The sequence below is a fragment of the Eschrichtius robustus genome, chromosome 6 (genome assembly GCF_028021215.1).
Source record: "Eschrichtius robustus isolate mEscRob2 chromosome 6, mEscRob2.pri, whole genome shotgun sequence".
NCBI classification, from domain to species: Eukaryota; Metazoa; Chordata; class Mammalia; order Artiodactyla; family Eschrichtiidae; genus Eschrichtius; species Eschrichtius robustus.
Window position 1 is genome coordinate 9907400 of NC_090829.1, and position 16219 is coordinate 9923618.

A 16219-nucleotide genomic window follows, 5' to 3' on the forward strand; every position below is an offset into this window, starting at 1 on the left:
CATCTCTTTGGTAATAGCTACTCTTTGGGCTTGAATTAGCCTTGGTTATTGTTTTCCCATGTTCTAGTCCATGGGAAAAAAAGGAAGGCATCAGAATATTTTTAAACAGTTGAAATAGAATTTTCTGTTATCCCTTGTGCATACAGGGCTGCATCCAGGAATGAAGAAGCTGTGAAATGTATTCTGTAACTGGGTTGCCATATGCCCAAGAAAAAGGGGAAAATAGATTTGGGGGAACAATCAGTATTCTTTAATAACTAAATCTAGGTTCACAAAATGCAGATGCTCATCTTTCAGGCATTGACTTTCAAATTATTTCTTACATGGACAGTTCTGTATAGGATGCTTTAGGGTGAACGGCAGTAGGAATATATTTATTTATTAGTGGTTTATAGTTATTTTGGCCTATGCCATAAATATCAGCTATTGTTTAAAATTCTGTGCAGCCATTGAAAGTCATTTTAAAATAGTTATTAAAACAAATAATATTATATTCAAATTATAGAATATATATAGTGAATTTCACTAAAAAATTGAGGAAATATGTCAGAATACTAACAGCAGTAGAATTATGTATGACTTTTAATTTTCTTCCTTGTATGGCTGTGCATTTGAAAGTTTTCCATAATAATCATGTTTGTAATTTTTATCAATTTCTATTAATTTTATAATTTTAAAAATACCTTTCAATCAACCAATTTATTTTTTTATCTTAAGGCAGCCAGGGAAAGATTTATGCACAATGATACTTATAGTGTTATATAAGAACAGCTAACTATTTTAAATATGAAAATATTGATAGAATATTGGTTAAATAAATTATAGAACATTCATTAATAGCTGCATTATGCACTCATTTAAAATTTTGTTGTAAAACCCTTTTAAAATAACATGGCAGATATTCTTATACTTAAAATACATGAAATAATAGAAACCAAAATTGTTTATGTAGTGTGTTTTCAATTTTATAGAAGACAGAAAAATATTTTCGCCATGTAATTATATTGTAGGTTGATTTTCCTTTTCTCTTTTTTTTCTTTCTTTTTTCAAAATCGTTTTCTTTTTCTTTTTTTTATTTGGTTAGTTTTGTCTGAATAATTTATTTCAAATGTACAAGTTTTTAATGTATAGTATATGTATTTCTTTTACAATGGAAAAATAAAATATATCCAAGAAATGAAAGATAATTGAATTCTAGAGTGGACCAAATTAATTTCCTTATTCTATTATAATCTCACTTTTTATTTAGATAATCTTTACATCTATTCTTTATGATGAAACTATATTTGAATACAACTAATGAGAAGATAGTTATAGTGATAATTTATATAATGTGATTCTGATAATGTTTTTAAAAATTGTTGAATTTCAAAAATTTACCAGGAGTCTGTGTTGCCCCACAGTTCCCTGAGGTTCTGTTCGTTTTATTTTATTTATTTTTTATTTAAAAATTTTTTTTTTGGCTGCATTGGGTCTTCATTGCTGTGCACAGGCTTTCTCTAGTTGTGGCGAGCGGGGGCTACTCTTCGCATGCATGGGCTTCTCATTGAGGTGGCTTCTCTTGAGGAACATGGGCTCTAGGCACACGGGCTTCAGTAGTTGCAGTACGTGGGCTCAGTAGTTGTGGCTCGTGGGCTCAGTAGTTGTGGCTCACGGGCTCTAGAGCACAGGCTCCGTAGTTGTGGTGCATGGGCTTAGTTGTTCCATGGCATGTGGGACCTTCCCTGACCAGGGATTGAACCCATGTCCCCTGCATTGGCAGGCGGATTCTTAATAGCTGCACCACCAGGGAAGTCCCTATTTTTTTTTTTTTTTATCTTTCACTTCTTCAGATTCGATAACTTACATTGATCTACCTTCTAGTTCACTGACTCGTTCCTCTGTCAACTCCATGTTGTTATTGAGTGCACCTAGTGAAATATTTTTTTTTTTTGTATTTCACATACTGTACTTCACAGCTTTAACAGTTTAATTTGATTTTTTTTAATAGTTATTTTTTTCATACTGTGAAGTTCTGTCTTTCCATTCATTTCAAGAGTGTGCACTATTGCTTCTTGGAGAAGAGTGATAATGGCTTCTTTAAATCTTTGTTGATTCCTATATTTAGGTCATCTCAGGGTTGATGTGTGTTGATTGTATTATACCTTAAGAGTTGGCCAGATTTTCCTGATTCTTGGGTATATCAAGTAATTTTAGATTGTATCCTGAACATTTTGAATATTTTGCTTTGAAACTCTAGATCTCATTGAATCCACTGGAGAAATTTTTCCTTTCCTGTCTCTCTCTTTTCTTTCCCCTCTCCTTCTTTCTTTCCTTTTTGCTTTCTTTTCCTTTTCTTTTCACTGGCAGTCATTGCAATTAGGTTCAACCTACAAATTCTGGTTCACTTTCTGTGGGTGTTAGTTCCAGTGTCAGTTCAGTTTTCAAAGTCCTTTCTATGCTTTTTGAGTCTGCACCTTGTATGTGACTCTCAGGGTTTTTTTTTTTTTTTTTTTTTTTTTAAAGCGAATGCCGGGTTGTTTTTTTTTTAATTAATTAATTAATTAATTTATGGCTGTGTTGGGTCTTCGTTTCTGTGCGAGGGCTTTCTCTAGTTGTGGCAAGCGGGGGCCACTCTTCATTGCGGTGCGCAGGCCTCTCACCGTCGCGGCCTCTCTTGTTGTGGAGCACAGGCTCCAGACGCGCAGGTTCAGTAGTCGTGGCTCACGGGCCCAGTTGCTCCGCGGCATGTGGGATCCTCCCAGACCAGGGCTCGAACCTGTGTGCCCTACATTGGCAGGCAAATTCTCAACCACTGCGCCACCAGGGAAGCCCCGACTCTCAGGGTTTTAATCTGGGACTTTGGCGATGGTTTATATCATAGGTCAGTTCTCACAGCTTTTGCTGTGCTTCTTTGAGTACGTTTTGAGCATATACATCTTAGGGGTGAACCCAGGGTTTGTCAGTTCATACACAGAGTTAGAGAATCGCCTTGTCCAAGGCTTTCTTTTTGATACTAACTGTACATTCTCTGGCTTGTTTTATCAGAGCTTTTGCCTCTCGTGCTGTCATATGGATCCACATGAATGGGCCTGCTTTTGTGGCAAATTGATAAGAGGAAGAGAAAGAAAACATAATGGGGATTCCCCACTCAATGTTCACACAACAGAGGCCCCATTTTCCTAGTTTTCTATTATGAAAGATAGCTTTCTTCCTCACTGCTGTCACCACGGGTGGCAGTATAGTTCTATGATTAGTCCTGGTCTTGTAGCAAGGTTGGAAGTGGACAACGGGGAAAAGATTCTTTTCCCAGTCCCAGAAAAATGGGGTTGGAGTTTTTGCTCTTCATACCTGGCGTTTAGTTCTCAGATTCAGCCTGACTTGAGCTCAAAGTTAGGATATAAAAGGAGGAAAAACAAAAACCAAACAGACCACTCACCACCACTGTATCTTTGACTCTGTTATCCAATATGTCTGCTATTATTTACTTTTCAGATTCCTCAAGAAGTTGCTTTTTGTACTTTGCCTGGAGTTTTTAGTTGTAATCAGTGGGAGAGAGAGGCTTGCAGTGGTCCTCCTTGTTGGATGGTACTGGAAATCCTATTAATAATCTATAATGTGCTATTTTACTGTTTCTTTTCTCTCTTTCCTTTTTTTTTGTGATTCAGATGTCAGTCTTATTTAGAAACCAGATTAGTTACTGATCTATATAGAAAGCAACTTATAAAAATAAATAAATTTATTAATAATCAAATTCAGATAATTGTACATGGAAATAAAATATTAGGAACAATTATTTATTTTTCCACCATGGAAATAATTTCAAATTATTTTAAAGGATTTCAATTTTTCAAATCCTCATTTAGACTATCTTAGAATTAAGTATACAGTTGTCTCTCTGTATTATCAGTTTATCCTATGATCCAGATCCCAACTGATCTCTTAGCGTCTGTCTTGCCCCTCCCTGTTCAATCTAATCTTCACATAGCAGCTAAAATAATGATTTCCAAACCTGAAGTAGATAATCTTTTTCATCATTTTGGAACTTTATGTTGGCTTCTCATTATACGTGTAAAATCTAGACTTTCTTCCTATAAAACCCCAAGTTCTCTGGCTCCTCCTTGTTGCACAGACTTCATTTCATGCTACTCTACTCCTAGCCTTCCAGCCACCATGGCCTTTTTTTTTTTTTCTTTTTCTTTTCTAAAAGCCAGCTTCTGCCGTACGTCCCTTGCCTGACTAATTTTTTCCTTATAACTAGAATCTCATTGGATATTACCTCTCCCTGCAGAGAACACCCTCTTCCAGTCACTGGATGTCACATTAATCTGTTGTATTTTGTTTTTAAGCTCTTATGATTATCTGAATTTATTTGTTATAAAATTTGTTTTCTTGTTTTTTTTCCCCCTGCACCCACACACACACTTGGTTCTGTTTTGTTCACTATGGTACTTCCATGTCCAAGAACAGTGCCTAGCACATAGTAGCCTCTCAGCAAATAATAGCAATGAGTTTTAAAAATGGTAAATTACTGTACCTAAGATCATATGAAAACAGTATCATCAATATGACTGTTCTGTCATCATTTTTCACCTTGGAGTATGCAGGCTTCTTAGTCTCCCTCCATCCACTCTTCCCCCTACACCTGCACTCTAATTGCTTCCTCCCTAGTTCAAGTGATCTTTTAAAAGGCTTCATCATGTTCTACTTCTGCTTAAACCCTTCTTTCACTGACTTCCTGTTCATCTGGACCAAAATTCTTAGCATGACCTTTAAAGACTCTTGGTGCATGCAGATCCCAAGTGGGGTGCTCTCCATGCTCCTTTGGGCCAGGGACCCCCTCCTCTCTCATATGTTATTTTACAGTAGGCTGTGTGACTTTATTCTGTAACCGTTTTGAAAGTTGTCATTGTACATTGATTTGACTGTCCTTTTCTGCTGAACTTTCAACAAATTCCAGGATGTCAGGGATGGGTTTTGACCTTTGTTTTACACTGTATCACTAGTAGTAAAACATAGGAGGTGCTTAACAGGTGATTGTTGAAAGAATTTTAAAAAGTAGAAAAGCTATCATGTGATCCAGGTGCATGACTAGAAGTTTGAATTAGTACATAAATGCATTTATTAATTAGGCCCATTTACCATTTGTCTAGGTAGCTATTTGTTAGTTTAGATAAAGTGATCAATAAATAACTACTTTGAATGATATTTTTAATACTCTACAAGGATAGTTGAATTTAGTATGTTACACATTTACTAGCAAATTTAAAGGTGTCACCATTTTAAAACTAGTTATTATTAGGTTTAAAAAATCATCTCCATTAATAAATAATTAGACTTTATCATAAAATGATAAATAGAAATCAGTTTGTATATTTAGAATTTTTCTTTAAAAATTGTATTTTAGTACAATTCTTTAATGTCAAAACAAAAATAGTTTATGAAATAAACTATTTTTATAGATCAATTAAAATATTTTTCAATTTTTTTTATTTGAAGGAAATGGTAAACACTTGAAAATTTTTGATATTTTGAGAATTTTAGATTACTATATTTAATGTAATTTAGTTTAGTAAATTGTTTTTAAGATAGGTTTGAGAATATTTACCCTTGGTTCTTCATCTGAGCTTTGGGACTTTATAGTTAAAACCCCCTTTATGCTTTTTAAGTAGATCTTTGACATAAGACCTTGTTCAGTTAGCTGTCATTTAAAAGACATTAATAGAATGATGTATCCTAGTTCATGGATGGTAATTTATATCCTTCAAATAGTCCCACTTTAGTTTTTTATACCAAAAAGGGGGATATCTAATATTAACTATCCAAAGTTAAGTACTTGAGGTTAATGGTGTCTTTACATTTGATGTCCCCTTGATGCCAAACAATCTTAAAGGTTCTAGCGTTGATTATAATCAGTAGTGAAAATGAGAATTGCTCAAAGGAATGTTTTGTAGAAAAAGTTATTTCCTTTTTTTATACACTGAAGAAAAGAATAATTAATATACATGTTTTATAGTTATTATTTGAAAGATTTATAGAAAATGAAATAGGATTTCAATAGCAGATGTACTCTTCTATCTAGCAGACAATATGTATATGACTTCTGCTATGTTATTTAGGCACTGAACACGTAATTTGATGTCAGGTTTAGAATTCCCTAGGTCTCAGTTAGATTATCTTTGAAAAGCTACTGTGTGTTTTTGTTTGTTTGTTGTTGTTTTTGTGGATGGGAGGTATTTCATTGAAACTTGTGTAAGACTAGTACAAAATCTAAAAATGTCAGTCAAAATTTAAACCAAGTCATTATTTGTATTTTTGTTAAGAAAAATTGTAGCAAAGGGCAAATTATATAATAATCGTCTTTGGCCTTGATACTCTTTCTCCAAGTTTTAAACTTGGAGTAATATTTTCAAATATTCTTTGTCAAAACATTTACTTCTAAGGAAGCTCTTTTTAAAATCTATTTTGCTATTTATCTGCTTATTTGTAATTGTCTAAATTATAGCATTGGCATTATGTAACTCTTTTGTAGGAAGGTGCTTTTGAAGCCCAGGTGGTCCACAGGAGGACCACACAGGCCAATAGCAGTGATCTGCTGGGCAGCTCCATTGTGCACCCTCCCCCAATAATCAGTACATGCAACTGATAATATAGGGTAATGTTCAGAATTGGCATAGCTCAAAGCAGTCCTCTACTACTGCTGGAAGATGTGACCAAATCTTGTGCCTCATTGATAGCTCATAGTAAATGATGATACATGAGGCACTCTCCCTGTTTGGGGCAAATTAAATTGCCTTCTACAAGGGACTGTCACTTTTAGCACAGTAGAAGTTTATCATTTCGTACTAGGAAAGACTTTTGGATCATCACAATAATCTAGGAAACCCTTTAAAAGTAGAGGATCCTAGACCACACCCACGGTTGTCTCAATCTCATCCTTTTTTTCAATCTCTTTCTCTCCCACAAACATACCACATGCATGCCCACGCACACACACACACCCTAAATACCTGTCCCCAGGTGATTTGGATGATCAGCATGTTCATGAACTTGGTCTGATCTGGTCCTGCCTTTCTTTGTTGTAGATGTGGATGGTAGGACCCAGAGAGGTTAATTTTGCATTGGAATTCTCTTTACTTGATTGATTCCTGGTCTACTTTGTTTTTTTCTGAAACATCAAGCAGCTTTAAGTCCATGGAATGCCTGGAGAGACAACAATATGTCCAGTAATGACAAAAAAGAAAATAAATAGAAATATTTGCATTTGTGTGCTATTACATGTTAACTTAAGTTGGGTAGTTGTATTTGTGATTATTTTTGGAATTAGACCTTGTTTCCATTTAGTCTCAGAATCCTTAATGAATTCTTCTTAAAGCTTGTTTTATTCTGATGCGTGTGTAATATTGCATACTATCCTGTATGTGATAGTTTTAGTTTATTACTAGATTGACTGTAGTTTTAGTTCTTTATCTGCATTTTATCAATACCAAGAAACATATATATTCACCTCATGGATTAGATAGCTTTATATTTCAAGGCTCTGATTTTATTTAATTTTACTATTTTTCCACTCGCTTTCTTTATAGCATATTCAATGTTTGATATCATCATCAGGAAGGATATTAAAGTATACCACAAATCTTGCACAGAGTTTTATAATTCATGGAATAAACTTTTGTTAATTATAAATTTTATCAGAAATAGTGCTTTTTAGGGAATTCCCTGGCAGTCCAGTGGTTAGGAGTCCATGCTCTCACTGCCGAGAGCCCCCGTTTGATCCCTGGTTGGGGAACTAAAATCACACAAGCCGCGCAGTGTGGACCAAAAAAAAAAGCAATGTAGAAATAATGCTTTATAATTGCTAAGAAGAGTTACAATTTTTAGTTATTTAAATTATGAATAAGTTTATTCTCTTTACATAGCACCAGTAGACTTCTACTTTTATTCCTTTACTGGCTACAGTATTTTAAACACATTCACTGATTAAAGCATTCATAAGTTAATAGCTAACATTTATCAAGGAACTTACATTGTGCTACATGCTATACTAAGCTCTTTATTTGCACTTATCTAATCTTCATAACCACACTTTGTGGTAGAAACTGTTATCATCTTCATTTTACAGATGAGGAAACTGAAGTATTGAACAGTTAAGTCAGAGGGAAAGTAAATGGTGGAGCATGTACTCAGGTCTATCTTGCCTGAGCCTTAGCTTTTAATCATGATGCTGTAATACCTCTACTTTATAATTTCATTAAACTGAACAGGGCAGTTTAATTTTACCAATTCATTAAGTGTTTTCTTTCCTGGAAATTACTTTAAAGTTTAATCAAAGATCATCGTCAGCATTTTTTTTTTCTTAAAATTTACAACCACTGTGTGTTCATACAGACCCTACCTACATACTTACCTGTTTCTCTGTCTTTCCATCTATAGACACACATATTTGCATTTACTATACTTGAGAATTTTCCCGTTTTCCTTCAGTAATTGACTTTCTAGCTTTATTCCTTTGTAGTCAGAAAACATACTTTGTATGATTTCAGTCTTTTTAAATAGATTGAGACTTGTTTTATGGCTTAACATACGGTATGTCCTAGACGGTGTTCCATGTGCACTTGAGAAGATTGTATATTCTGTTGTTGGCTAGTGTTTTATGTCTGTTAGGTCTTCTTGGTTTACAATCTTGTTTGAGTCCTCTGTTTCCTTACTGATCTTCTGTCTAGACATTCTGTCAATTTTCATTGTAGAACTGTCTGCTTCTCCCTTCAATTCTGTCAATGTTTGCTTCATATATTTTCATGTTCTGTTGTTTGGTGCATATGTTTGTAATTGTTTTATCTTCTTCATGGTTTGACCCTTTTATCAATATATAATGTCCTTCTTTGTTGTAGCAGTTTTTGACTTAAAGTCTATTTTGTCTAATATTGATATAGCCAAGTATCTCTTTTTTTGGTTATTTTCTTTTCCATACTTTTACTTTGGTTCTTAAATGAGTCTCTTGTAGACAACATACAGTTACATCATGGTTTTGTTTTTTTTTTAATCCATTTTTGCTGATCTCTGCCTTTTGATTGAAACTTTAATCCATTTACATTTAAGTTAACTACTGATAAGAAAGAACTTACTTCTGCCATGATGCTGTTGTTTTCTGTATGTTTTATACCTTATTTCTCCTCATTTCCTCCATTACTGCTTTTTCTTGTGTTTGGTTGTGTTTTTCTGTTTTTGTTCTGCAGTGACCATTTTGGTTCCCTTCTCATTCCTGTTGTGTAAATTTTTAGATCTCTTCTTTGTGGTTATCATAGGGATTAAATGATAAAATTTAAATCCTAAATTTTTAACAATCTACTTCAAGTCGATAACCAAACTTAATTTTATAGTATACAAAATATGTGCTCCTATACTGCTCTGTCCTTTTCCCTTTTAACGTTGTGTCATAAATTACATTTTTATACATTGTTGCTCAGTTGTATTAACTTATAATTATTTTTATCCATTTGATTTTTATATCCTGTAGGAAACAAAGGGTGGCATCACAAACCTTAAATACAACAATGCTGGCTTTATGTTTGCTCACATATTCACCTTTACCAGAGGTCTTTATTTCTTCCCACAGCTTTGAGTTATTGTGTGGTATTCTTTCCTTTCAACCTGAAAGACTGCCATTAGCTTTTCTTTTATGGTATGTCTAGTTTCAGCTTTTGTGTTTCTAGGAATGTCTTAACTTCTCACTCATTTTCAAAGGAATATTTTGCTAGATATAAAATTCTTGGTTGATAGCCTTTTTTTAAAGCACTTTATATATAGATATAGATATATATAGATATAGATCTATATATACATATCTTCCCACTCCTTTGGCCTGCATGTTTTCTGATGAGAAATGATCTATTAATCTTACTGAGGATTCTCTGTTGTGACAAAGTACTTCTCTGTTGTATCTTTCAGGATTCTCTCTTTGTTTTTGTCTTAGAACAGTTTGCTTATAATGTGTCTTGGTGTGAGTCTCTGAGTTAATCCTACCTAGAGTTAATTGAACTTCTTGGATTTGTAGATATTTGTCTTTCATCAAATTTGGGAAGTTTTTGGCCATTATTTCTCCAAATATTCTTTCTGCCTCTTTCTTCTATTTCTCAGGCTCTCATAATGCATATGTTGATGTGCTTGATGGTGTCATACAGGTTTCTTAGGGTATGCTCACTTTTCTTCACTTTTTTCCTACTTTTGCTCCTCAGACTCCATAATTTCAATTGTCGTACGTTCAACTTTGTTATCTTTGTGTTTTGCCTGCTCACACCTGTGGTTGAGCCCCTCTAGTGAATTTTTCAATTCAGTTATTGTATTTTTCAGCTCCAGAAATTCTATTTCCTTTTATTATTTCTGCCTCTCTATTGATGTCATTTTATTGATTTGTTCTCTACATGATTTCTTTCCTTTTTTGGTCTATGTTTTCCTTTTGCTCTTTGAACATCCTTAGGACAGTTGTTTCAAAATCTTTGTCTAGTAAATCCAGTTATTTCTGAGGGATAGTTTCTGTCAATTTATTTTCATTCCTTTGACGAGGCATGCTTCCTGTTTCTTTGTATGCTTCATGATTTTGTTGTTTTTGACAACTTGATATTTAAATATTATATTGGTTACTCCAGAAATCAGATTCTCCCCTTCTTCTGGGTTTGTTATTTTCTATATTCTTGAAGACCATTTCGGTCCATTTGTTTAGTTATTCTCCTGAAATATTTTTTATTTTTGCAAAGACTTATTGTTTGACATACATAGTCATTGAAGTCTTTATTTCTTAGGTTGTGTTCAGCTAGGATTTTAACAGAGATTTTCTGAATGCCAGGAGCTAAGAAGAGCAGCAAAACCCTGAACCTCTCCTTGTCTTTTCAGATTGTCTCTGCTGCAGCAGTCCTTCATCATTTAGCCAGGCTTGCATTCCTCCTAATGGTCAGCTTCAGGTGGAAACTTAACGGTCTTCTCAGTTTCTGTATCATCATGCATCTTGCCCTGGGTATGTGCGTAGTGTTCTACATTCCCCTGCATACCCAGGTGCTTTTGAATGTCCTAATTTCTCAAAGAAACTCTCGCTAGCTTTTTCTCCCAGGCCTTAGGTGCTCTATTTTATGTTTTGATTGTATTCTTTTATCTCAGGCATCTGCTGGCTCTTAATTTGACTTGCAGTGGGTACAAGAGCAAAGCCCACCATTTTTTTTTTCCTTTTTTTTATTTAGATGAAAAAGAGATGAACATCTTATGTCAGTTCTTCAGGTAGCTCCTAACAAGTTAGAATTGATTTACACAATACTTTGAAAATATGGTCTTCTCTGCTCCCTCCAGAACCAGGTACTATTCTCCCACACTGGGAACTAGCTTACTTCTTCAAGACTGCTGCTGATCTAGGGAGATGGTAGAACAGGCAAGTAAAAACCCCACAGAGCTTTCCAGTTGCCTTTTTCTTGGCTCATTGCTCACTTGGTTCTTGTAAATCTTTGACTATTTTCCAGAGTCATTACGAAGTTGGTTCCGACAGTTCTTGTTTTTCGACGTTTCTGTGGGAGGATGAGAACTTGGAGTTGTATCTTCTGCCACTCTGCTGATGTCATTCTGCTTTCTTTTTAAAAAGAATTCTGTTCAATATTTAACAAGAGTAACAGAAGTATTATCTTCTTAAATTAAAATTGTGAACTTGAAATGTTATTTATTTAAAATAGTTCCTATGTATTTGTTTTACATCTGAGTTTCATTATCTAAGTTAATAATTTGAAAATATTATGTAGAGAACTAAATATGGCCATTAAATCATTAGAATATAGATAAATTAACAATGATAGAGAAAATGGAAAATTATTAAATAAACAAATTTCCTGTATTTACTTGAGCACTGGCTCTTAAACCTAATGGGTGGTCCTAGATTTTTAGCATAAATAATCAGCCTACAGAGCCTGTTGTTTACCTGATTCCTGAAATGAGGTAATATCCTTTGTGGACTGTTTTCATAGATGATGCTGAGTTATTATGCTTTGCCTTAACTGTGTCAATGCATGAATATACTTAATTTATAGATTTTTTTTGAATCATTCACTTTGAATGGGATTTCAGATTTAACTAAAACATTTCAGTAGTAATCCTCATTCATTTAAAAGACACACAAGGTTTTAGGTGTTTACACTATTCATTTATGCCATATTATCCTATCACAAGTAAGATGTGGCTACCCATAAGTTTGCTTTCAACTTAAGTTTGAACCGAATATTTTCCCCTTACTATTAATAATTCATCACACATACGTGATGACATTTCTCTAACAATTCTGAGATCAGCCTTTTTAAAACTTATGTAATATTTTTCAGAATTCATACTTAGTACCATGGGATCCTCTAAAACTTGATTTTTTTACATGTAAACTGAAGAAGGCACAGTTGAGTAGCTGTGCTTACTTATAGCATTATTCTGGTTGTTTTTAACCTAGCCTAGTTTAAAATCTTCAACCTCTCTTATAAAGCAGATATTTGTGCATAAAAAGCACTCTGGAAATCTACTGTAAACCTTTGTTCAGCATGGTTTCAACGGTGCACAGATAGATACTGTAAATGCTCTTAGCTAAACATGACTACAGTAAAAGCTAAAAAAGGAGTCCAAATTTAATTTATCCTATTTAAGTCACTGTTATACATATTATTGTTTTAATAAGTTAGATACATATATGTTAGGAATTACTAATGGAAAATACTATGCTCTTTGTATCCTCATTAAAAACAATGAGCATATTTTTTTCAAATCAGCCAACTTATTTTAATTATGAATGTTATGAACTCATTTCACAAAGTTACTTACCAATTAATGAGAAATGAATGTGTTATGTAAATTTCAAACTATAATGGTCACAGATAATTGATGAACCATTCCTACAAATATATATGTTGTACAATCTTACACATACATATAGCGACATACAAAATTCGTATGTTATATATTGTATATAATTTATGTATTTATTTAAGATTTACTCAGTAAACACATCCATTTTATTTTACTGGCTTAGTTTACATTAAATATTTGAATACCTTTAAAGTCACTATTGTATTTTTAAAATTTACTCTATTGTTAAATTGCTTTTCAAGCAAGTGAAAGGAACTCTGTTATCTTAAAACATATTTAAGTATTTGTGCTGTTTGGTCATTTAAAGGCCTTTGTGTGAGATTACTTTAAAAATGTATTTTTGCGTGTGTGTGTGCGTGTGTGCGTGTGTTTGTGTGTTTGTGAGAGAGAGAGAGGGAAAGTCTGAAAACCACCTTTGTATCCTTGTTACAGTTACAGCTACCTGACAACTTAGTTCAAGAATCAGAACAGCAACTAAAAACATCATATTAAACTCTCTTGCACCCTCTGTTGTTATTTTTGAGGAACACTACATATACTTTCCCATGGCTGTATTGGCATTAGACTTACTAAAATCCTGATAAAATTAATACTTTGTTATACTTACCTCCAAATTAGGTTGATAGTAAAGTAGCATTTGTTTTTAATTCTTAGTTGGTCTTTTCTTGTGTTACAGATATGTTTTTGTTGTATAACAGCTTAAATGAAAAATGAGCCTTTCTGTTTTTCTTTGATCTCTCCTGGTTACCAGTTTTAAGCCCCTCCAAGCGTTTCACGCAAATGAAAATCTCTACTGGATATAGCACACTGTATATACCATTTTCCAGAATTACAAATTCTGTCTGTTCCTTGGTAAACCTTTCAATTGTCAGACAGTTACCTTCCAAAATAAGAGTCTGGAATCGTCCATACTAAAATTAAGAATTTATAACTGTAAGGAACAGATGTTTTCATAAACATTTGCTATAATTAATTTCATCTAGAGGATTGAAGGAACAAAGCAGTTTTTCCCACTTCAAAACTTTATAGCCTTTTCCCCATATAGCAAACTCTGAAATCTTTTCTCTAATATTTTTGTGAGAAACAACTGTACTCCTTATTTGGTATGTTTTTGAGAAAGAAAAGCTGCTATTTTTCCTTATTACAATCCTTTGAGGGTTACATTTAATGTGATATATTCGTTTCCATACAGGTATAAAATGAAGAAAACTTTTGTGATGTATTTTGATGACAAAACTTTGGTGTTTAAAAAACTGAAAATCTCTTAATTATTTGAAGTATTTTATATTTATTATGATAAATATAAGCAGAGGACAAGAAATATTCCATTGGTGAGATTTTATGTATTTAAGTAATCATAATCCTTAGTTTCAAAGACAAAGAAAGCTTATATTTTAAATGTATGATATAGTACTTATTCTGTGCTGATTGTGGAACATTTTACAGGAAATATCTGCAAGCTGTTAAATAACATGTGTTGTAGGAAATTTTCATTTAACAAGACAGGGAGAGACTAATTTTCCTTAAATCTTTTTAGTTTATTTATGATAATACCATTAATTTTTTTAAAAAGCAAATGAAGTATGTTGCATGAGTCATCTTATGGTACCCATGTTTTCAAAGAATTAACAGAGTATACTCAAGTAGATTGATTTTAAACATTTAAGTGTTTTGGATTATTTTCTTCTGTAAAATTTGGCAACATTTTCAAATGCTGTAATCCATTTTAGGGTTTTTGTTTAATGAAAAAACCCCAAAAACCTGAAAGTGTATTTTGGAGAAAAGAGTAGACTTAAAAGTTCAGTAAGTGAGCTCAGACCAGTTCTCGTTCTTCTAAACATTTTGGGTGCAGCTGCAAAGATTTTGAAGAGAACCAACATTTTTGACTAGTCAGTCAGCTATAAAATGTGCAAAGAAAAATAGGTAGCTATCATTAAAATTACACTTTTGCTTTCAATAACCATTAATGAGCAACATAATCATATAAGTATGGTACCTTAAGTGCTGTATTCAGTAATTTAAAATAATCTCGCCTCTAAACTGAAAGCTCTGTAATTAGTATTTGACTTAACCAGGACCACTGTGATAATCTCCCGTGGTACCTTAGAATGTTCAAAGTGGAGTGAAAGTATAAATAACAATTGAATAAATCATTTAAATTATTAAGCTTTAAATATCTTAAAAGTGAATATAACCTGATGTTTGAAAGTTGCATTATAGGAATTAGGAGTATAAAATGTAATCAGATTCTGGTCTATTTAATTTGTTTCTAAGAATAAATGATATATTTAATAGTAGTATCTGTGGTTTCCTAAAAACTATACTTTTAAGTATATATTTTAAATTTTAAGCTAAAATTAATTTTCTGTCAGTAAGAATGTATATTTTATATTATGGCATTGGCAAGCACTTGTTTAAACTTCTTCGGCAAATTTATTTTTATTCTATGATCTCTAAACTGATAGGTATGAATTTGTTCTAATCTGATTTTATGAATATGCTTGAGAGGAATTGTTTTTTTTTCCCTAAAAGTTTGATATTACTACATGAGGCAGAAATACCTTTAGATGTTGTTGTTTTTTTTATTTTTTTAAACTGCTGAACTTTTGCCCACAGTTAAAACATAAAGTTTGGGGAAGACTATTAAGATGTATTAAAAGATCCTTAGAATGCATTCTTTTTTTTTTTTTTTTTAACATTTTTATTGGAGTATAACTGCTTTACAATGGTGTGTTAGTTTCTGCTTTATAACAAAGTGAATCAGTTATACATATACATATATCCCCATATCTCCTCCCCCTTTCGTCTCCCTCCCACCCTCCCTATCCCACCCTTCTAGCTGGTCACAAAGCACCGAGCTGATCTCCCTGTGCTATGCGACTGCTTCCCACTAGCTATCTATTTTACATTTGGTAGTGTATATATGTCTATGCCACTCTCTCACTTCATCCCAGCATACCCTTCCCCCTCCCCGTGTCCTCAAGTCCATTCTCTAGTAGGTCTGCTTCTTTATAGACTGCATTCTTGATCACCACCTCTCAGCTTTCTGTTCTCCCTCTCTGCAGACCAGATTCCCAGAGAGTGGAGGACTGGGGGGCCAGGGGGTGAGGTGGGCCGGGGGAGGGTATTCCAAGTCTGCTGTCTGCCTGCTGTCTTTTGACTCTTCCAGTGGACAGGACACTAATAAAAAGTTGCCCTTTGTTTATAAGCATTAGTCTGTGATTAAATGGTGTATAAATTTTGGTTTTGTCTGTGAGTCATAAGAAGAAGATGGCTGTATTATACTTCATTTGTTCCTGTCTGCAATTACTTCTGTAGTATTCCTATCCAAGTTAGGAGTGGTGGTGTTAGTCTATAT

The 16219-nt window shown here is 33.4% G+C and overlaps 1 protein-coding gene across 1 annotated transcript in view; it reads left to right on the forward strand.

Moving 5' to 3' along the window:
* Positions 1-16219, forward strand: part of TBC1D5 (TBC1 domain family member 5) — a 535061-nt gene that overhangs the window by 245735 nt on the left and 273107 nt on the right. The gene's annotated exons all lie outside the window — the stretch shown is intronic.